This window comes from Ursus arctos, unplaced genomic scaffold (genome assembly GCF_023065955.2).
Source record: "Ursus arctos isolate Adak ecotype North America unplaced genomic scaffold, UrsArc2.0 scaffold_3, whole genome shotgun sequence".
NCBI lineage: Eukaryota > Metazoa > Chordata > Mammalia > Carnivora > Ursidae > Ursus > Ursus arctos.
Window position 1 is genome coordinate 81,228,969 of NW_026622985.1, and position 23,129 is coordinate 81,252,097.

General features: G+C 45.3%; 1 long non-coding RNA gene across 1 annotated transcript in view; it reads right to left on the bottom strand.

The window, feature by feature from the left end:
- Positions 1–1,022: 1,022 nt before the first annotated feature.
- Positions 1,023–23,129, bottom strand: part of LOC125281119 (uncharacterized) — a 225,606-nt gene continuing 203,499 nt past the window's right edge. Inside the window, exon 12 of the long non-coding RNA XR_008956443.1 lies at positions 1,023–23,091. This is a non-coding gene — a long non-coding RNA (uncharacterized LOC125281119). The remainder of the gene's footprint in view (positions 23,092–23,129) is intronic.

A 23,129-nucleotide genomic window follows, 5' to 3' on the forward strand; every position in this document is an offset into this window, starting at 1 on the left:
GGGCTTGATCCCAGGACCTTGAAATCATGATCTGAGCCAATGGCAGACACTTAACCAACTGAGCTACCCAGGCACCCTATTATCTATCTTTTGATTCTAGCCATCCTAGTGGGTATGGACCACATTTTATTTATCCATTCCTCAGTTGGTGGGCATTTGGGTTGTTTCCATCTTTTTACTCTTATGAATAATGCTACTACAGACATTTGTGTACAAGTTTTTGAATGTATGTTCTCAATTCCCTTGGGTATATATGTAGGTGTTACATGGCCAGGTCATATGTAATTCTGTGTGTAAATATTTGAAGAACTGTCAAGGGTGTTTTGTTTTTACCGTGGCCACACCATTTTACATCCCTGCCAGCAATGGGTAGATCTGCACACTCTCATCAACATTTTTTATATTTTTTTCATCAACATAATTTAAATGACAAATTTTAAAATTCTTTCTTAGTGGTATTTAAAATAGTGCACCTTAGAGCCCCAGAGGGAGAGGGAGAAGCAGACTCCCCACTGAGCAGGAAGCCTGATACGGGGCTCCATCCCAGGACCCTGGGATCATGACCTGAGCCAAAGGCAGACGCTTAACCGACTGAGCCACCCAGGCACCCCTGTTGGTCTTAATATCTTAAGACCGTATCACGATGTTTTAATCCATTCGCTCATTGATGGCCACTTCCAATACCTCTAGGGTTTAATTGCTATAAAAAAAAGTGCTACAGCAAACATTCTTCTACAAATCTCTTGTGCACACATGCAAGATTTCCTGGGTCATCGGGTATGTTTATCACCAATGTTACTAGATGTAGAAAACTGCCTTCCAAACTAGTCACACCAGTTCACCCCCTTACCAGCTGTTTGTGAGACATCCAATTTCCCCATAACCTTGCCAAGACGGGTGCTGTCAGACTCAATGATTTTTGCCTATCTAAAGGGCATAATTCCATTAATGATTTTATATGTAGTTGTCCTTCATCCTGAAATCCAGTCATTTTTTATATGAAATTTCTTCTATATTTATCGTTTTGGGGGGGTGTTTTGTTTTTTACATTTTACTCTGGTATTTATCTATCTGGAGTTGATTGTAATGAATACAGCAGGTTGTTACAGAACTTCAAAGTCTAGACCCCAAATTAGATAACATGGCGACTTCTCTCTGAATTTGAGAGAAATGTAGAACTTTAAAATTAAGAAACAGAAGCTAAGATGTGTGCAAGATTGTATCGGTTACTATTGCATTTGGCTTCAGGCAACAACGAACCACATAAACTGTGGCTTAAATAAGTGTGGGAGGGACTTACGTCAAGCGATAAGAAGCCCAGGGCTGGTAAAGGAGGCAATGGTGCCATTCTGGACCTAGGTTCCCACCATGTCTCTCTGCCATCCTTTGCCTGTAGGCCAGTTTTCTCACGCTTATCACGTCATGGTTAACAAAATCGCTGCTGCAGTGACAGGCCTCATATCGGCACTCAAGGCAGGAAGCAGAAGCAGTGCTCGGATCAGGTGCTTGTCAGCAGGCCACCCCGTGTGCAGGGCAAGTAGTTTTAATGGGAAATACTCTCTCTCATCCTCTAAACAGAATTGGTATTCTGTTAGGCTGGGAAAGGAGAAGAAGGGAGATGCCTACCACAGGGTTATTAGAAATGCGGGTTTTATGTACATTGATCCATAGTAGCATCAGACTGGGTCAATGCCGGGAACTTATTCAGAATTTCTTTTTAAAGATTTACTTATCTGAGAGAGAGTGTGCACGAGTCAGGGGGACAGGCAGAGTGACAGGGAGAGAGGAAATCTCAAGCAGACTCCACGCTGAGCATGAGCCCACATGGGGCTGGATTTCAGGACCCTGAAATCACGACCTGAGCTGAAACCAAGAGTCCGATGCTTAACCGACTGAGCCACCCAGGTGCCCCACATTTATGCAGAAATTTTGACTACCCAAAAGAACAGAGTACACATTGTCTACTTTTCATTGCTTTGTTGGTCACTATTTTGTCCATTCTGCATTACCTATTAAGTATCTAGGTTTCACTTCTCATCACCCCTTTTTACTAATTCGAAAAGAATGTAAAATGTTAGAACCGACAAATATTTAACTAGGCACATTCTATCTTAATGATGAATTTTCCAGGCATGTCTCCTCCCATAAAAGTGCTGAAAACTTTATAGGTATATAGACTGTGGGGTGTGGGAGGCAAGCACATGGGCTTAAGAAAATCTACCTTGTCATTTATTGTTTTGTGTTTGTAAGACAAGTCTCCCTTAGTGTCTCATATTATTAACATAACTCATAGTGCTTCTTTCCAAAGTTGAAAACACTTAGCAATACGGGCAGGCGGGACCAGAAAGGGTGTGGTGCCTTTATAGACCATAACCGAGAGGTGAGTCATGGGGATGCTCCACATTAAACAGGAAGGAGGATATCTGAACATGAAAGGAGAACATACATTAGATTCCACAGCGATTAGACTTTTCCATAAAAGCGGCATCTGGTTTTGGAACTTGCAAGAAGAATAAAAAGAATTTGAAGGAGCTCTGGAGGAAAGCACTGAGGCACTGGCTAAGTCAGTAATTAAGGAGTAAGTCCTGTGAAGAAAGCCTGGGCTGCGGAGTGTCATCCGCCACCCAGGAACGCCCTGCCATCGGGACTGCACCTGCGCTGTAGCACCGTGAGCGCAGCCGGAGCCGAGGTGCGCACGCGTGGCTTTGCATCACTTTTAATATTCATTTATAGCAGTTTCAGTTTTATCTATTTCCCATTCTTCAATTTGATCTATTCTAGCATAGATCAGAGAAGCAATTGATCATCTACAAATGTCTCCTTTAATAACTTATATTCCCAGGGGAAGGATTTCATCCCAAGTTTGCTGGATTCTGGACTTTCTGAAATAAGAAAAAAACAAAAAACACTTGGATGAGGTGCTCTCTGATCTCAGATGATACAACGTGTCTGTGAAGCTTAACTCCTCTGCCTCTTTAGGAATGCACACGTTCCGTAAGGTGAGGCACGCAGATTACGCACAAGAATGGTTTCCTTCACCAGGGCTGGGCATCGCATCCCTGTTTGCGCGCGTGTTCTTGTGAAAGGGAGCCAGAGAGCGACCCCATCAGGCTGCTGTGAGGATGGACTAAAGCAGTTTCCACTGCACACCTGCTGCACAGGGGATGCTCAGTAGGGACCCCACTTTCCCCCTCTGTCCTTCCAGTGCCATCAGCATGCTAAGTGTGTCCATGCTTGCATAGGTGTAGCCTTTGCCTTGGAGGGGCCATTAGAGGGAGCAAAGAGGATTCTGGGACCAGGAGCTCTTCCTCCAGAGCCCTTGAGGGCAGCCTCCTACCTTGTCTTGGAGCAGCTCTCACACATGCAGCCTAACATAGCGAAGAGATAGAGAACTGCCTTCATTTCACAGATTAGCAGCCATTAAAAAACATGGGAAAAGAATTTACCTCTAAAGTAAAAAAGAACCTTAATGGGTTATGTTCAGAGTGAGACCTGTGGCTGTGGATCTGGGTCCCGTCCAGGTGAGACCCAGAGAGAAAATGGTGCCTATTACAGCATGGAGCTGGGATTGCTAGGGTCTTTTCTGTGGTGGACCTGAACATTGGCCTGAAGGCTACTTGAGTGAGAGAAGGAGATTTTTTTTTTCTTAAAGGTTTTTTTTTTTAAGGGAAGTTTTCGGTTTACAGCAAAATTGAGAGCGAAGTTCGGAGATCTCTCATAACCCCCCTGTCCTCCCCATGCATATCCTCTCCTGTTATCAGCATCCACCACCAGAATGGTGTGTTTATTGCAACTGATGAACTTACACTGACACATCATTATCATACACAGTTTATATTAGGGTTAACTCTTGGTGTTGTATATTCTATGGTGACTTGTATCCTCTGATATAGTATCACTGCCCTAAAAATCCTCTGTGCTCTGCCTATTCATCCTTCTCTCTTCTGTAACCCCTGGCAACCACCGATCTTTTTACCGTCACTATGGTTTTATCTTTTCCAGAATGTCATATAGCTGGAATCCTATAGCATGCAGCCTTTTCAGATTGGCATCTTTCACTTACTAATATGCATTCAAATTTCTTCCATGTATTTTCATGGCTCCATAAGCTCATTTTTAAGGGCTGAATAATATCCCTTTGTCTGGATGTACCCCAGTTTATTCATTCACCTGCTGAAGGATATCTTGGTTGCCTCTGAATTTTGGTGATTATGAATAAATCTGCTATAAACAGCCATGGGCAGGTTTTTGTGCACACATAAGTTTTCAACTCCTTTGGGTAGATGCAAAGGAGAACAACTGCTAGATGTATGGTAATAGTATGTTTAATTTTGCAAGAAACCACCAAACTGTCTTCCAAAGTGGCTTATATACCATTTTGCATTCCCACCTGCAATGAAAGAAAATTCCTGTTTGCTCCATATCCTTGCCAGCATTTGGTGTTGTCGGTGCTCTGGATTTTGGCCATGCTAAAAGGTGTGTAGTGGTAGCTCACTGTTTTCACCTTTTACACAGAGAATTTTTCAGGTAAAGATTCTCTTTATTTTCCTCCTGCACAGAGGATTTACTGGAGGCCCAAACTTATCTTTGGCTCTGACCATGGTGCTGAATCCTCTGATCTTGAAACTTCAACTCCCACAATGGCAGTCGATTCAAAGTCTTAACAGTTATGGGATATGTTAAAGCGATATACGGTTAGGGTGTATGCCCCTTCTTTCTTCTGTAATTCTACTAGCCACATATTTAAGCTATAGGGTTCATCTCCTCTCTTGAATCCCTTTTGAGCGATAGGATTGGGGGAGAATTTTTGCCTACAATTTACAGATTCAGATACTCCTAATTCCTGAACTACATCTGAATAGAAGATTTTTGAATAGTCAGAAAATTACCTGGCACCAAAGTAAACTGAATTTAGGTCAAGAACAATATTTCCCCCCCTCAATCTCTAGGGAATAGCAGCAGCTATGCCATAGTTCCTAAAACAATGACTACAAAGGAGAGGCTCTTGTTTCTCTGACTGCCAACCACCGAGGGGACAGTCACAGGCAGGTTGGGGCAGATAGTGTTAATCTGTCCCATGGACACAAATGCAACTCCCTCTTCACCAGCTCTCTGCCAACAGGCAAGGCGGAGAGATTAGTGGTGGGGGGGGCAGAGTATAAACAAAGGGACACATAGGTATTTGTTTAAGGAAGGACAAACCATATGATCAGCCTTTCCTCAGCTGACTTGGGAGGACACTGATCGGCAACAGGATCAGAGTGTCTTTCATCTAATTAAACATCAGGTTTCCCTCCTACTGTTCCTAGGATCTCTTCCTCAGAACTTAAAGTACTTCAGAGAGAAAGTTGGGGCATGCCAAGCCAGACACAAGTTTTGTTTAGGAGAACAGCACAGATTTTTAAATAATTTCATGAAAAGATAGAACTTGCAATCAGTTTACCAATATCTTGAGGTAGAAATGGCCTGAGGAGCACAGTTCTGCGTATGTTACAGGGGGAGATCCATAGGCAGTGCCTAGAACATTGCATGTGTACAAATCTTTACTCAACCAAATCATTGCTGAGATACTAAAGGAATGGGGGACAGTTGCTTCCCAAGGACAATGTGGTCCTCCAAAGAGGAACTTCTCATGTGTTTCGGTCCTTGGGGACATTCTCACAATCAGCAGACGGTAATTCTCATGTTTTGTAGCACTGAGGAACTCCTCCTGCTGGGATGAGAGGTGTGAGTTCAGGAGCAGCTCACCCAGGGGCCCAGAGTGTAAGCCATCTCTGCTGGCCACATCATCTTCAGTTGAGAAATGTGAGTATACATGTCTACAACTCATCTGTTTCTCTTTATGGACGTTGCCACTTTCACCTTCCCGACATGTCACTGAGGTATTGCTACTGGCCTTGCATTTTAGTAGGAAAAATGAGGCTACTGGTTCCTTTCATGCACATCAGTGAGGGAACAGGACCTTTTCAAGGTCATTTCAAAATCATTCACAGGTGGGGTCCTCAAGAATCTCCTATCTGTTCACTGTTGTCATAGCCCTGTTCACTTACATGTATCTCAGCCTTTTTCCCCACCCAACTCGCTAATTTTGTTTTGTTCTCCATATGCAGGAAGTCAGTGAGCTAGGATTAGAACATGGCTCTATGTACAATCCACACCTCCTTCCTTTGTCCTTGTTCTACTGCCTGCCCTTGACCTTCCCCTCTAGCCTGTTCACTCACAGGAAGGAAGCCTGAAGGGAGAGGCAGCTGTTTTCATAGCCTAAAAATGCCTCCCACAAAAGTATACCCAAGGGCTAGACCAGTTCTGACAGCTAAGAAGGCTGGTGCCCAACTGGCACACTCCAATACCTTTGTCCTGTCACCTCCTGCCACATCAAGCCTTTGGCACAGCATTGGCTACTCAGCCTCCGCAGGCCTGCACCAACTCTGCCCAGCCCATAGCGGGAGGTGTCCAACATGTTCAGGGTTGATACAGATTGGTATGGGGCCATAATTTTCCAGTCTTTTTTTTTTTTCCCATGGAGGCAGGAGTTGTAGAAGCACCTCCATCCTTGTCTTGCCTCCTCTTTGACTTTCTCCTCCGACTTCTGATGCAGAAGCTCTCTGTCTACCTGCAGACCCCTCTGACCGCCCAGGAGGAAGCCTTATGTGCCCACTGCCCCTCATCGCCTCTCTGCTTTTAGAAAGCATGAATCTTGAGAAAGCAAGTCTGTACAGTTTGGCCTGAAGCTCCCCGACCGCACCCACATACCAGGGCAGTGCCAGCGCGGGCGCTTATCTGTGCTTTCCACACAGTGGGCAGGGCTGGCCACTGGGCACTAGAGGCCACCTGGGTGGAATGAGCCTTTTCAAAGCAGGGTGGCTCCAAAGCAGTTGGCTAGAGTTTGTTCCTTGGCCCTTAGGAGAGAGAGAGAGTAGAGCTGAGGGGTGTGGAGCCCAGAACTTCTCTATAAGCAGATCACGGGAATTAAAAAAAAAGTCAATGCCAAAAAAATTCTTTAGTCAACGTATTGACAAAACACATTTCTATGAGGTTCTATGCTCCATGCTCAGAAAAATCAAAACCCATGGCAATGGGTGGACATTATGCCTAGATAAGGCAGAACAGAGAAGATGCGAGAGCTTCTTCCTAACCTCCACTGCCCCACCATGCAGGTGTTACGATAGTTCTCCCTTCTGATACCTCTATTTAACCAGCTGTAGAATGGGGTAAATACTATTTTAAAAAAAGATTTTGAAATAGGTTGTAAAGACTGTTTGGCTGGTGGAGCTGCTGCTTTAACTACAGGCTATAGGAAATGATCAATGTAACTTTTACTAAGCCGACTCGACTCCCTTAAGAAAATTATAGCATGCAAAAAAACAAAACTAAACAAAATGACTAAGGCACAGGAAAATGGCACAAAGGTCACAGGTGTGTAGCATCCATCCGCTTGATAATAATCCCACTGGGGCAGTACACCTGGGCTTCCAAGGAGCCTCAACCACATGGCAAATGAGGACAATTAGCAGTATAGGGCTGACCTAAGCTCGCTGCAGGTCCAGACATAAAGAACTGTAACTGTAATGTTGCTCCAATTTCTGGGAAGTTGGTTAGTAGAGACCCTTAACAATTCCTCCTGATGCACATTAAAAATTGCATCCTCCTCCTCCTCCTTCCCCTCATCTTTCTCAGCAATACAGAAAACAGCTCCGTTTGTCAGCCACTTAACCCACAGCCCAAAGCCAGCCCATCTTGCTCCTTAGCCAGACATGGTAGAACACGCACAGAATCCCAGGAGCTGGGTTGCCTCTCGGATCCCAAAGAGCTGGAAATAAAGACCGAAAATAACACAGGGTCGTTGGGTACTTGGTGATGCTATTAGCTAGTCTGTAGTTCAGTTTAGCCTGTTTTCCTGATGTCATCATTCAAAATTGCATGCCATGAGAGAGCACAGTCAGGAAGGCCACTGCTAATGTCACCTGTACTATATTAGATGCCTACTGGCCAAGCCGCCACTTAAGATTTCTCACCATGATTCATTCCATGGCATTTGTCATGGTGAGCAAATGAGAGAGGGTTTCTTTCATCCTTTCATCTCTGCTCAGTCCTTCCACTGGCTGTGCCAATTAGCCATCATCCACAGCCGTTTAAATCTCGAAGCCCCTTAATTCTCTGAACTGAATTCAGACTAACTCGTGGACTCCAGGTTTTTTTTTTTTTGTTTTTTTTTGTTTTTTTTTTTTTTTGGTTTCCTAACAGTACACTGAGACTATTTTGTTAACTTTAAAAAGGGCCAGCTTCAAATGACATCTTTGAAATCTACTATATTTAAGCCAACAGCTTTGGGAATCAGAATTTGTCAGGTCTTTCAAGTGACCTCAGAGATGATCTAAGCCAGCAGTTCTGGGGGTTAATATCCTTGGAGGGTTCGTGGAAGGCCTTTGCGGGCCCGTGAACCTTCTGGAACACACTCAATTTTGTACTCCGTGCACTATTTTTCTTAAATGGAGAGGGACCACAGCTTTCATTAGAGTCTTTAAAAAGGATCCCGATGGCACCGACTTGCTTTTGAGATGAGAAAACGAGGCTCCAAACAAGTGAAATGGCGAGATGGCTGGAACCAGACATGGGTCGCCTGACGTTGAGCTCTTTGCGCTATACAATACTGATCTTAAAAACCACACAGACTTCCACTTAAACACAGTAACACAGGGGCTTGTGGATGTCTTTCTGAAATCCCACTAATTTAATGATCAAGAAACAACTTAAGTACGAACCAGCAAGGATGGAGAGAACAAGAATCACAGCAGCAAGTGTGAGCTGTCACAGGAATCGGAGGGTGACAGCCACGTGGTGAATGCAGAGCAGAAAAAGCTGAAACCCAAGCCCCCAGAGAAGCCAGCCCTCGAGAAGCAAGCCTCATCGAACGGAAAGTCTCGGGAGTGAGGGACGGGGCGGGGGGGCGGCGCTGAGAACGGGACGGTGGAAGGCTCAGTGAAATCTGCCCTTCTCTCCTGTCCTCTCCAACACCAGTTCCGAACTGCGCTGGAGAGCTCGAACCGGAGCAGCTCTGGACTTAGTTATAGCAGGCACGGCCGGGGAGAGAACAGGTGCGTTGCTACAAAGAGGGGCTAAATTTCAGTCCATATTCGAACAATGGGACTCCCAGACCCTCTCCTCACTCAGTTCAGCCTCCAGGATCCAGCAGCCAGGTTTGTCCCTTGTGCTGGATTGTCTATGGTCCGTCAACTCGCCACAATCACCAGCCCACGTAAGGCTGGGAACCACCTTTCCCAGAAACCCTTTCCCTGCATGGTTCCACGCTCCAGTTTGCCAGTGAGAGGAAGGCGCCCAAGATTTGGGAGGCAGAAGTGACACAAACCATTATTCCGGTGTCGGATGTGGCAGGTTCATGGACATCTCCCCACAAGCTCCCACTCAGCGGCCCCCCATTGGCGGTTCCATGCCGCAGCTTCTGGGATTTTCCTGAGACTGCTGGCTTTTCTCACCCCAGTGCCACAAGCTCAAGTCTTTGGTAATACTTTCACCAGTTGTCTGGCTGCAGCTTTCCAGACCCTCAGTCCCCCAGGACCCCCTACACCTTGAAGCCATCATATCCAAAGGAAACCCTTTATTCTTGTAAACTTTGGGGAGACTCTGTTTGAGCCTGATACAACTCCCAGCAAGAGACTAAAGGATTCACCTCTGGGGAAACCAGACCAGACCAAGAGAGGGAAAAAAACCCCAAACTTACAAATAATAATATTGGGGGTCCTCAGTGAAACAGCTGAATCCCTAATCACCTTTGTATTAGCTTTCTACTGCTGCTATGACAAATTACTACAAACCGAGGGGCTTAAAACAACAGTTTCACTGTCTTACCATTCTGAAGGCTGAAGTCTATACAGGTCTCACGGGGGTAAAATCTTGTGTTCGCGGGGCTGTGTTGCCTTCTGGAAGCTCTAGGGGAGATTGCCTCCTTGCTTTTTGCAGCTTCTAGAGGCCGACTGCATTCCTTGGCCAGGGACGTTGCGTCTCTGTAACCTTTCTTCCGTAGTCACGTCTCCCTCTGACCACAGCTGGGAAAGCTGCTCTGCTTTTAAGGTCTCGTGTGACTGGATTGATCCCACCTGGGTAAGGCACGCTCTCTCCCCGTCTCAGGGTCCTTAACTGGAAACACCTGTGCAAAGCCCCTTTCGCCATCTGAAGCGTGTTTTCACAGATTCTGGGGGTTGAGACGTGGGCATCTCTGGGAGGTCCTCATTCTGCCTACCACACATCCTAAAATGAGGCCCAGGAGTTGGTAAGTCCTGACAAGGCATAGCGAGTTTCCAACAGTTTTAAGGCCCCATCCATAAGTATAAATAGATAGTGAAGAACCTATAGATATTTGAGCAAACTTCTAACATGAAAGACAAAACTAAAACCGGGCACACAAAGAACCTGAAAGAAACGGAGACAATGTCACGACCAGAAATCTTCAAAAAGAAAATAAAAATGATTTAACAGCCTTAGAAACATTTCTGAATCCTCAAAACAAAACAAAATGCTAAGAAAAACCTTTTAGATGTTAAAAATATGTTAACAGAAATCAGAATTCACTGTAAGTTTTGGAAATAGCAGGGAGGGGGGGAATTTTCCCAGAAAGTAGGACAAGATGAAAACAATGAAAAACTGGAAAGGAAACAAATGGGAAAAAATCAGTGTTATTCCTGGAGGGCCAATGTATGAAAAATAAGAGTTCTAGAAACAGATGAGTGAGAATAAAGAAAGGGACTTATCGACTTATGTGAGAAATATCAGAAGGATTATCTTCTAGAATTAAAGATGTAAGCTTCCAGAATGAAAGGGACATTAAACCCTTGGCCAAATAAATCGCGATGCCCTCTATCTTGGCATGTAATTGTGACATTCAAACTCAAGGGATAAACAGACTGTTCTTAAACTTCTGGAGAAAAAGAGCCAGAAATCCACGTTATCTCAGACTTTTCAATAGCACTGGGAGTCAGAGATGGACATTATAGTGAAGACCTGTCATTAAGTGGAAAATACAGCAAATTTTTAAAAAAGGAAATTACTAATTTCAGAATTTAAAAAGTCTTAAAAGGAAATGTCAAACTGCATCACTACGTGGTCAACAGTATTGATACAACACTCACTCTTGATTTAACCAAAAATCATGCTGTAACTAAGTCACAATGGCGGATGGAGTAGGACGCATGGGACCGGTGGTATTAAGAGCCAAATCGTCATTTCCACAGTAGAAAAGGAAAATAAAACCAAGAAATAGCAATATGAGCATTTTGCATGGAGGAAATAAAAGAAACCGATAAATGGGCTGAGAGTGGCTGCTTGGAGGGAGGGCAGAGGACAGCCCTTTCTTATGGGAGGACTCGGTGCTGCTGACTTGCTGGCCTATGGACACATAGGACGTTGACAGAAATAAAAACATAAATGTAAAGAACCACCCAAATGCCCATCAAACAGATGGGTGGATGAACAAATCGTGGTCCACCCACCTAATGGGACAGGATTCAGCCTTAAAAAGGAGCAAAGTGCAGACGCACGCTCAACATGGATGGACCTTGACATTATGCCAAGTGACAAACGCCAGTCATGAAAGGCCACATATTGTCTGAGTCCATCGTATGAACGTCTAGAATAGGCCAATGTGCAGAAAGCAGATGAGTGGTTGCCAGGAGCAAGGAGGAGGGGAGAATGAGGGGTGTTTACTTAATGGCTTCTTTGGAGGTGATGGAAATATTCTGGAATTAGTTGTGATGGTGGCACAATGTCATGAATGTCCTAAAAGCCACTGAATTGTACACTTTAAAATGGTGGAAATGGCGAATTTTAAGTTGTATCCATTTCACCTCAATAATAAAAAAACGTAAGGAACACAGTATAAAGGGCTCTATCTAGTATACAAATTCTATTTCATTTTTGCCTGAATGAGAACTGTTTACAAAGTCTCTACAACATGTTTATACATTCTTCGGTTTTAGTAAACACAGGACGATGAATTAAATTGAAGCCTTTGATGATTTATGGTTTCCACGGTATCTGTGGATCAGTCATCGTTTTGAAGAAGCCAAGATTCTATTTCAGGCACAATAGGCAGAAATGCATTATGTACTAACCTCAAATGTAGTATTAGAAATATTTATGCGCTCAGTTCTTCAGTTCTTTCAGTAAACCTAACAGCTTGCCTTCTTGTGATCTGACACTTTCATTTCAAAGTTGAGAAGTGCAGAAAATTTAATGAATTCAGAGTTCTGGGAAGTAGTATGTTGTAAATGAGGTTACATTGTGTTTTGCTCCCATTTTCCCAGTTATATTTAATTTCTCTCTCCTTTGGTACCCCCTCCCTTTCAACCTTTTCTATTCTGTTTTTCTCAGTAGTCAACTATTGAAAATCAGTGAGTCTTTCTGGCAATGGAAAAGAGCTGGTCCCCTAAAGTCAAGCCTTGAAGCAAACCTGGACCACTAAGTTTCAGGGTCTCATGTATGTATTCACTTCCAGAGTTCCAATCTGCTTCTGCTGTTTGTTTTTATGACTTATTTGGGTTCTTTGGTCAGTCACCAAGGAGATTTTTAAAGTCCTGTCTTGCTTAATGGCTTTTTAGGATCTGCACAAAGCTCAGCTAAAGTCACCTGATTTTCTCATTATTCACCCTGCTAAAAAGTTCAAGCAGGAGATCATATATGGAAGTAGGATGTCCCTTCCTTTCAAGCAGCATCACTCACTTTTTCCTGAAAGCTTTACTTTTATATGAATTGATAAGGATCACCTGGAAATGCTGCAAAATAAAGCAGCTCGATGTTTAAGCAGTTAGGGAATAGGAATTTTTATTACCCTTTTAGAGTTTTACTTACGAAATGTTTACAACGATTAAGCATTTGTAGCACATGATTAATTCGTTGCAAAATTCTGGTAATACAAACTGATACTGAAGGAAAACCCAGGAAGACTAAGTGACTTGGCCGGGATCACACTGCATAGGAATCAAGAAAAAAGGAAATCCGTTCTCTCAGATGGAGTTTCCATTTAAATACTTATAAGAAAATGGAGTATCTACATATATAAATAAAAATTAATTTGTACCAACACGATAATGCAAAATAACCATTGGGAAATCTGGTAACATTTGATATTCTTATTAAATGAAAATCAAAGTTTTAGTTTATTAAAAAAGCATTATTGCTTTTTAGTAAGGTAGACTTGACATTTTGAAGTATTTCTGACTTGTTAGGGTCTTCTCTTTTTATTTGTAGGTACTTCCACCACCCCCTCAATAATTTCACATAATAAACTTTTTAAAAAAGATTTTATTTATTTATTTAGAGAGTTTGTACATGCGGGCTGGGGGAGGGGCAGAGGGAAAGGGAGACAGGAGATCTCAAGCAGATTCTCCGCTGAGCATGGAGCCCGAGACGGGGCTCAATCTCACAACTCTGAGACCATGACCTGAGCAGAAACCAAGAGTCAGATGCTTAACCGACTGAGCCACCCAGGTGCTCCTAGACATTGTTCATTAAGTTAATATAATGGTTATTTTTCCTAATAATTATAAACAACATCCCTAATTAAAGATCTTCCCAATATTCTTTTATTATCTGTGAGTAGATGTCCCAGATTTTAGAAAACGTGTATATATATATATTTCTTCTTTCTACACACACACACCCATGCACAGTTATGAGGCAGGGTATCTACTCGGCTATTAAAATAGGGTACCAAGCCTGGAACAGAGAAAGGACATCAGTGGAAAGACTAGTGAGATGTGAGTAAAGTGCTAATGTTGGTTTCTTGGTATTGACAAATGTATCACGGTTATGTAAGATATTAATCATAGAGAAAACTGCATGAGGGACAGAAAACAACTCTATTACCTGTGCAACTTTTCTGTAAACCTCAAGTGATTCTCCAACAAAAAGTTTCTCTAAAAACAGATTAGGTACCATAAGCAGGAGGTCTGAGTGTAGACAGGAGTGCTATCGGCCGTAACAGGCATCTGCTACATTCCAAGTAACCTCCAGAACAGAGTGGCTTAAAATCATACTCATCTATTATGTAACAATTTCTGTGGGTCCTCTCGTTCAGGCGCTCTAAGCGCTGCAGTCAGGATGTTGGCTGGCGCTGCAGGCACCCCACACTTGTTGAGAGAGGATTCACCGCCGAGCTCATGTGGGTCTAGGCAGGCCTCGGGTCATGACGAGCTGCTGCCTGAAGACATCAGTTCCTTTCTGCCTGGGCCTCTCCACTGGGCAGTTCCTGACATGGCCGGTGACCGAGAGAGAGAGAGAGAGAGAGAGAGAACACAAAAGCATGACAGGATCAGCCCATTTGTAACCTAATCTTGGAAGTGACTTCTCACCTTAAGTCGTCTTCTATCCTGGAGAAGCAGGTCACTTGGTCCACCCCCACTCCACAGGAGGGGACTGCACGGGGCGTGAACACCAGCAGGTGGGGATCAATGGAGCCATGTCAGAGGCTGTCTACCCAACTGAGCACGCCCACCATTACATCCACCAATACGAAGAGAACAGTACTAACTAAGAGCACTGGCACAGGAATCCGAGAGATCCGGGTTCACACACCTGCCTGAAAACTTGAGAGTTCACATGAGCGGAGACAAATTACTTTGTTCTTTGTGGTTTGTCTTCTCATCTGCAAAATGGAAATGATGATAATAATAATACCTATTTCCCATAAATAAATATCTATCTTTACTCTATTTTGAAAGTTAGAGTAAATTAGATAATGCATTTAAAATGCTCAGCAAGTGACTGGTACACAGAAGAGCTCAGGGTTGGCTGCTATCATCACCGTAATTGTTTACTATCCAATTTAGAATGCAAATCTAATGCGACAAACCCCAGGCAGCCGGCTTACCTTTTCTGTGCTTCTACTTCTCATCTATGATTTGGGGAAACGACTACCCACCTGGCAGGGCCACTGGGCGTGATAGGCAGCGATGGTGCAGTTGGCACGCAGTAGCTGTAAATTATTATTTTTAATGGGTGCAGTCTGCTCAGCAAACATTCACTGCCTGTTAGAGTTAGGGCACATCTGTTTTCGTGGCTTTGCTGTTCTCTAAAACAGGGACAAACATCCTTCCATAATAATTATTCTCCCCAAGGCTAACTCATTAAATATATCAATTCTTAATACTTACACACAGAAGAAGGAAAAAACACATGGAAAATCCATACTGGAACGTACATCAAAATCATATTTAAAAGTTCTAGAAAAGGATAGATGCCCTTTGAAGCAGATTTATTGTCTTCTATGTAATTTAGGTCATCCCTGAGAGTCGTTTTCGTTCCCCGTGCATTTGGCAAATGAAAATGGGAGAGAAACCCTGAATTGGCTGAAAAGAGGAAGCACAGCCCAGAAGGAACATTTGTTACAGCAGATCCTGCACACGTATGTGAGTAGGAACTGAACGTACAGAGCGTGAACTACCCCCCGCTCCTCTCAAACGCAAGGTTCCCGCAGGCCGGCCGAGAAGACCGGGAAGTGAGTAAGTGATCACAGGACAACATGAAGTGCGCCATCGGTTCTAAAGGACAGAAAAGCAAGCCCCTGCCAGTGCTCTAAGCCTCAAAGCAGAAGACCAAGTGAAGGCCTCACAGACATGCACGCACATGAACCAGGGGTTGAAGAATTAAGCTGGTGCTCCTGGGCCGAGGAAGAGGAGGAGGAGGAGGGGCGGGCAGAGGAAACAGGGTACGCGCAAGCTTGCAAATGTGGAGGTATCGGATGGGCAGCGAGGGCCTGGGTGAGCTCAGGAAACAGGCCAGGAGATGAGGAGGGAGAATCATGAAGGATGGAGAAGGAACAAGGTCACACGAGTGCTTCAGAAAGATAATTGGTGGAAACACAAACATGGGACTGAAGGTGGGAGGTGGGACATGAAAGCCGCCGAGGAGGCTCAGGAGTGGGATTTTGAAGAGTGGAGGAAGAACAGCCACAGGACTTGGTGAGGTGGGTGTCGCGGGGCGGCGGGGGTAAGGGCGCGAGAACCGTCCTACAAGTCTGCGGAATCCAGCCTTCATCATGGGTAGAGCAGGGGGAGCCGGTGTGGGGGAAAAGAGAATGGGCACGGCTTTGGTATATCAAATTGATAGAACAGCGGGTGGTGTAGGAGCCGCTGAAAATATGGCAACGAAGAGTTCTAGAAAACTATCTGTAACTAGAGCTCCAGTTCAGGGGAAATCAGTACCTTTCAGGCGTACCTGGAAGCAGCGGAGCGAGCAAGATTAGTCAGGGAGAACTGAGCCAGCGAGGAAAGCAACAGAGAGGGTTTGGGGGAAATAGTAACCACAGGACAGCGAAAGATGACATGACCTCATTTGATGTGGGTGGTAGACAGAAAGTTCTGCTGCCAATTCCAAGTGTTTTCCCAAAGAAGGAGGAGGTTAACGGGAGGAAGTGGGTGTGAGAAGGGTAGGGAAGGTAGAGAGGTCTGAGCTTTGTTGGGCAGCGCAGAGATCACTTGTTAGGCCAGCTAGCTTCTCCAGGAACGAGAGCACGGAAGTACAGGGCCTGGCATTCCATCAGGTGGCCTCTGCCTGGGTCTCTGGGATGCCGCGTGGAGACATGGGGTGGCAACAGCAGGCTGACCTTTGGCTAGATCAATACCTCTGGGCACAAGCAGCATGGATGACCCCGGGGAGCTCATTCTGAAGCCTTTTCTCCCCGCCTTGCTCGGTTCTAGAAAACCAGTGCTGTTTTTAACCTCACCACTTCCCTTCCATGGTAAGAAGGTGTAATTTAGGAAAACAGTTCAAATATAACCTCTGGCTTCCTTTACCTTGTTTTCTGACAGAACTGAGCCATATTAACTTAGTTCTGTCCTAGACACAGAAACCTAGTTAACTGTACCATTTTTCTTCCCGTGCCTTGTTAGATTGAACTTCTAGCTGGCTTGAGCCTGGCACTGCCTTTTATGAAAGTGACCTGGTTAACCATGGAATGAGCTCACCACCAGGCAGGAGAGGGTTCACAGATGAGGTCATGCACGCACGTGTCCTACTGGGAATAGAATTTACTCCCTCGCTGCTCCTTTCAAATGACCTGAGGCAATCTTCGATTTTATCCATTTTTTTTCTAGGTATCTAGCATCCAAACAAAAATCTTCAGAAATTCTGCGGAATTTCTCTAAAATATAATTATTGGCAATCTGCTAACAGTTAACCAGATATCAGCATTATAACACACGCAATTCACGGCAGTGAGCATCAACTTAAAAACTAAAGCACTGCTTGGGTATTTCCACTCCGTCTTTCCATTTTCTCGGTTCTTATTCATGGCCCCAAAGGCCACCGATATATTTTCTCTCCTTTCATCGGCTGCACAGGTGCTCTTCCCCAATCATTATAACCGATTTCAGATGGTGCTAGAAAATTATATTGACTCTGAACACCAAAAGAAATCAGTCATCCTCTAAGGGGTCACAGGAGGACGTGAGGTCGGGAGGGACCAAGGAGTGATAAATCCACCATACATTTGGCCCTTTAACCCTCACACGATGGAGTCTGTCCTGTAGAACAATCATTACACAAAACGAGTCTGCAGTTCTAGTAATGAAGACATCCGTATAACGAGCTTGTTAACCGTGACACCACGGCTGGCAGGGTCAGGAGCGCGTCAGCTGCGTCAGGCAGACTCCTGTGGCCGTCTGGGCGTTGCTTTCAGAGACTCTGGGGCCGTCCCAGTCATTCCTTTCGCCTGGTCTCCCCCAAGAACACTGATTTCAAATGGTGCTAGACAATCACTATTTAAATCTAAACCACCATATGAAACCAGCTTCCTGGAGAAGCTGTATGATCTATGTTTTCTTCAGAATGCTCTCTTACAGGAGGCTCGAGACAACCTAGAAGGGGAAAGCTGAAACCTGGCTGTGGCTGCTGCACTCTGTGGTCTGAACAGAGCTTTCAGGAATCACGTATGGCATATACTGTCATCACCAAATCTGTGGCTGGGGGGGGGCACGCCTGTGACTCTTGACGCAAGTTCAGTTTTGTCACCCAGAGGCAACGGCACATGTCAAACCCTTTACTCCTGCTGGGAAGTCCAGGGCGGTCCTTCCTTGGGTGAAGAAGCTGAGGTGTTCCTGGCGTTAAAGTACCCAGTGCAGTATCTCGAGGACGTGGGGCTGATGAGCCACGTACGTGGGAAAGGTACGTGATACGCACGTGCTCTGAGAGAAGCAGAAGGAAACGCTTTCCTAAACCTTACTTTCTCTTTGGGATAGTTTTGTTTGACTCAAAAGCTTCCTCTGATTTTGGGGTCCAAGGAGCACAACGGACTAGCTCAGAGGCAAAGTAATACGCTGACACTAATGAGGTCCTAAGGTTTTTTCCCCAGAATGGAATTCCTTTGATTGTATCTATGAGATGAAGATTTCTATTAGCTTTACTTAAGATCTCCTCCCCTACAGCCCAAAAGTCAGGCTTTGACCTCTCAGTTTTTCTTGGCAGATTATTTTTTGCCTGTTTTTTCCTCCCCACCATGGTTTCAGGTATCCTTTTATTAGGAAGACTATTGTCATCCCCTTAGTGTTCTTTCTAAGACTCCAAGATGATACTTCATGCATGCAGGCCACGGGCCGCCTAACAGGATAGGCATTCTTTTTTTAAAAACTGTTATGAAAGATTTCAGACATACATTAAATTAGAATGACAATAAATCGACTTCCTAAATTCATACCACCTCCATTCAACCACTGCTCATTTTTGCCATTTTTGCTTCAGCAATGCTACATCTATGTAAGAAATGTGCCTATTTCTTTGCGGGACTGTTTGAAAGTAAGTTGACAACCGTCCCAACACTCTGCTCCTAACTTGTTGGGCAGGTCTAGAAACGCGAGGTCATTCTTCTACATAATTATAATACCTTTCCCATACCTAACAAAATGAACAATTCTTAGGATCCTCTAATACCCAGGCCATAGGCAACTTTTCCCATCAGCCCAGATCCCATCAGGGTCACTCCCTCAGAGTCTCTGTAACCCAAGACGCTCCCCACCTTTCCTTGGTTTTATCATGACAGCGTCACCTTGCAAAGATGGGTTCTAATCCTGGTGGCACCATTCACTGTGTCTGTCTGTTCTCCTGGCTTCAATAAATTCACTGACCTTCAAGCTTCCCCTTTTGACTTTCCTCGTGCCTCATCCGCATGCATCACCGCAACGAGCATGGGGAGAACCTCCAATTACAATGCGCCTGTGGTCGATGGTTTCAGGTGCCAAGTCAGGAGGGGCAGGCGCTTGGCTTAGGTCTGATGAACGTCCTTACCTCTTACAGGCGGGGCCGGTTATCCTTCCTAAGGAGACCCCAACACGAACTCCTCCTTCTCCAGGGAAGAGCGTCCACTGAACCGGACGCTCTGGTGCTCCTGCTCCCAGGCTGGTTTTCTCATCCGTACAGGAACGGACCACGTGGGCTCACGAGGATGGACCACGCTCACCGCAGCTCATGCAGTGAGTGGCTCACTGACCGGAGGAAGGCATGTCCTCTGTGAAGCGACAGGCAGTCAGTCACCTGCTTCGACCGGACAGTCAATTCAAGCATTTACAACTAAGAAAGTACCGAGACAGCAGAATCCCTGCAAGCCTTCAATACCTATTTCGTGAATTTTGTGACTCACTGATGGATCCACTGCACCGTCCGTGTGCGCTGCTGTAATTCCTCCCATCGGCACTGAGGCGTGCAAGGTGCAGCCAGCCTGCTCTCATCCGTTCAAAAAACCCAAAATCTGAACAGAAAGGTCTGCTTGCTTATTTATTTATTTATTTGTTTATTTAACAAAATGACCAGTCACAGCATTTGCCTACTACCAGGTAGAAGTGTTTTTCAAATGACTGACACTTGAGGTATGGGGACAATCTTCCCTAAAGCATGAATGTCTTACTTTTACTTACGTCTGATAAAACCATACGTATCTCCCACCTCAAACGCACATCACACCCCCATATACACATCCGTGCTCCATACACAACCGTCCGGTTTGGCTCCCTTAGCAGAATGGGATACAGTAGGTTTTCTGCACAATACCTGACGCCTGCTTTTCACAACACGCGGCAGGAGAGCAAAGGTGGATATGCCGTCTTACGTCTATCTCTGCCTCTTCCCATGAGTGTCTGACAAGGCATTTTCAGCAGACAGAACTTGGTAAGCACAGCCACCGAGCAGATCTCTGCAGTTTTTAAACCCTTGGGGAGAAACGAAGGTACTGAGCTGGTGACTCTAAAATGACGAAAACACGCAGAAATAGAGGTCTTGAGTTCAGGCCTCTGTTTTCACATCCTCTTCTAAAGCATGAGGTCAGGTTCTTAAAAATATGTCTACGTGAGGAGACTGGCGACCCAAATAACACGGGGGAAAGGTTGCACTGTTCGCTCGTAGGAGATGAAAACGAGTAAGTTGAAACATCAATAGGGGCTCCTTCCTTCTCTTACTAGGATGTGCACAGGGAAACAGGGTGACAGCGACTGACTCCTTAACTTGGGTGAAGAAGTATCTGCTTACTTTGTTGAGTCTTTCAGTGACATTCAACGACCAGGAAGGACGGTCATCCGTGAGCACGGGCTGGCTTCTGTTCCTCCGTGTCCTCCAATCTCCAACAACCAACCTGATTGTTCTGTATTTTTAGGCCAGGATGCGGGGAGGGCTGAATTTCTGTTAACTCAGGGTGTTGCTATTTTAACCATCAACACTTTTAAGGTCCTGCACCTTAAAATTGAAAGGAGTCTTATTTTTTGGCCAGTTCTTGCTCACACACAGAAGACACACCTAGAATTGTTCAACTCTCCATCTCCAGCATTAACATAATCACTGTTCAAGAACAAAAATCCTTTCTTGGCGTCTCCTGGCCCACAGGCCCTGAGAATGGGTCTCCATTTCAAAATCCAGTCTGTACCCGCATACTTCACGCTGTTTTGGAGCAAGCTTGCCCCTTTGTATTTTTCCTTCCAAATCTGATAGGAAAGTTGGAGCCCGAAAGCTGAATCAATAAACCACACCGCTAACTCCTGTGTGGCAAAAGCGGAACCGAGCAAGCACATTGTTTTCTCTGAAGTGCAATGCCAGTCCGTTCTTGCATGAGCAAGCTGGATTAAGAGAACTCCCCTGGAGGCTTGAGGATTTCACAAGACGACTGTATCTGCCCGGGACACTTCTTTAAGAATGTGGCTGCAAAATGTTGCGGACATCAGGACACGGCAGTCCTGACTGGAGTACTTAGGCCAGACTGGAGAGGCGAGCTGGATCACTCAGTTCTAAGTCATTCTCTTGCTGACTTGCACGCCTTTAAAGAATGCTTTCTTGCAAGAGCAGACGAATGAGCAGGGCAGGATCTGGGGCTGGGGTCCTGAGCCGAAGTCCTGGCTGTGCTATCTATGAACAAGGGGGTCTTGGGCAATCCTTGAATTTTTCTGAGCCTTGGTATCCTGAGCTAGAGAATGGAGCCACACATTCGTCTGCTGGAGTGGTTGTGAGGGTCACAGGGAATTCAGTACATGGAAACAGTCTATAATTTTTAAAGCACTACACACATATTGTAACATTTTATTAGATGGGTCAGAACTCTGGAGTGCCTTTCCAGCGTAAAGGCCGAAATAACCTCAGGAGGAGATGGAAAGGCATTTTGAGAAATAATGATAGCTTCCATTTTGGGAACGCTTCCTCTGGGCCAGGCCCCGTGCTTCGTGCGTCCTGTGCATTCTCTTGACCTTTACAACCACCGAACAAGGCTGGCGGTATCTCCCTTTTCCTGTGGGGGAACAGAGATTTGGAGAGGGCACACAACCGCCTCTTGGTCACCAAGCTTATGAATGGCCTGATTCCAAGCCTGGGCTTGTAGCCCCCGTTCTTTCCTGCTCAGTGCTTTATAAACGCTGTCCCAGCTCATCTTCCACGGCCACCCGGACCTCTGAGCACACACGGGTTCCAAGTTCCGGGGTTTCATCAGTGAGCACACAAGCAGATCAGTAAAGCCAGCGTTGGTCCGGAATAGCAGAAGCAGCACCGAACAGCCCACCAAGAAGGAGGAGAAAACTTGGAAACGGGCAGGACCTGGCTAGCACCGAAGGGCCGGGGCCGGGACTGCAGCTGCACTTCTGATTTGCGGTATGGCCTGCAGCAAGTCCCACATTCTCGGAAGCTTTGTTTTCTCATTTATCTCAAGGAAGCTCAAGTCCGAAGAGCATGGTGGACTAGCCCAACAGATCCTGCATGCGATTATGGACAGGGCTAAAATACCGTCTCCAAAATACAGCCCCGCTGTTTCTCCTTCTGCGGTTCCCATTTCCGCAGGGCAGTGGGGCGGGAGGGCCCGTGCAAGCTTCTGGATCTGGTGTTAAGCTCTGCAACTAGCTAGCTCCCCACACCGCCTTGGGGGAGTTATTTTGACCCTGGGCCTCAGTCTCCTCACCTGTCGAATCAGGGTTAACAGCAGTACCTGCTGCCCAGGGTTGTGAGAAGTAAGATACAGAAGGAAAAGCACCTTGAGTTAGAAAGAGCACATGGTAAACATCCAGTCAATGACAACTATGATGCTAGAAATAAGAAACCACTCCTCCTGTGGCACATCATAGGCAGAGATGTGTCTAGGAGAACTGCCACGGTTTGTAACGGCACGGCTCACAGGTCCCGCTTGCCTCCGTTTTGCCGTACGTGGATGTGTGCCAAAGTGTAGCTACAGAGGTGTCTGGAGAATACTCAAATCTGAAAAGATGCCCCGGGATGTCCAGATGGCATCTCCAGCTGAATTAACTGAAACGAGTGTTTTTAGTATTTTCTAACTTCTCCTATTCCCATTCTAAGACCCGGGTATGGGATCAATACTCTTGCTTTTAAGCCGGAGTTCCTAGTATAGACTTTTTCCAATAGTAAATAGGGAGCTGAGTGTTTAAGAGAAAAGGGAGAGAGCGCAAATGCTGGTGACCACTTAAAACAATTTTACTGGGGAATCGCCCGGGAACAAAGGCTGACTTACGAGCACAAGCCTTACTTACACAGGGATGGAAACGCAATCTGTTGACAGATAGTTTCCAGACACAGAAGTCCTCAGGAGGCATTCGTTCATGAGATCGGCACCTGGAATTTAAATGACAGCGTGAACCCTTAGGAAATAT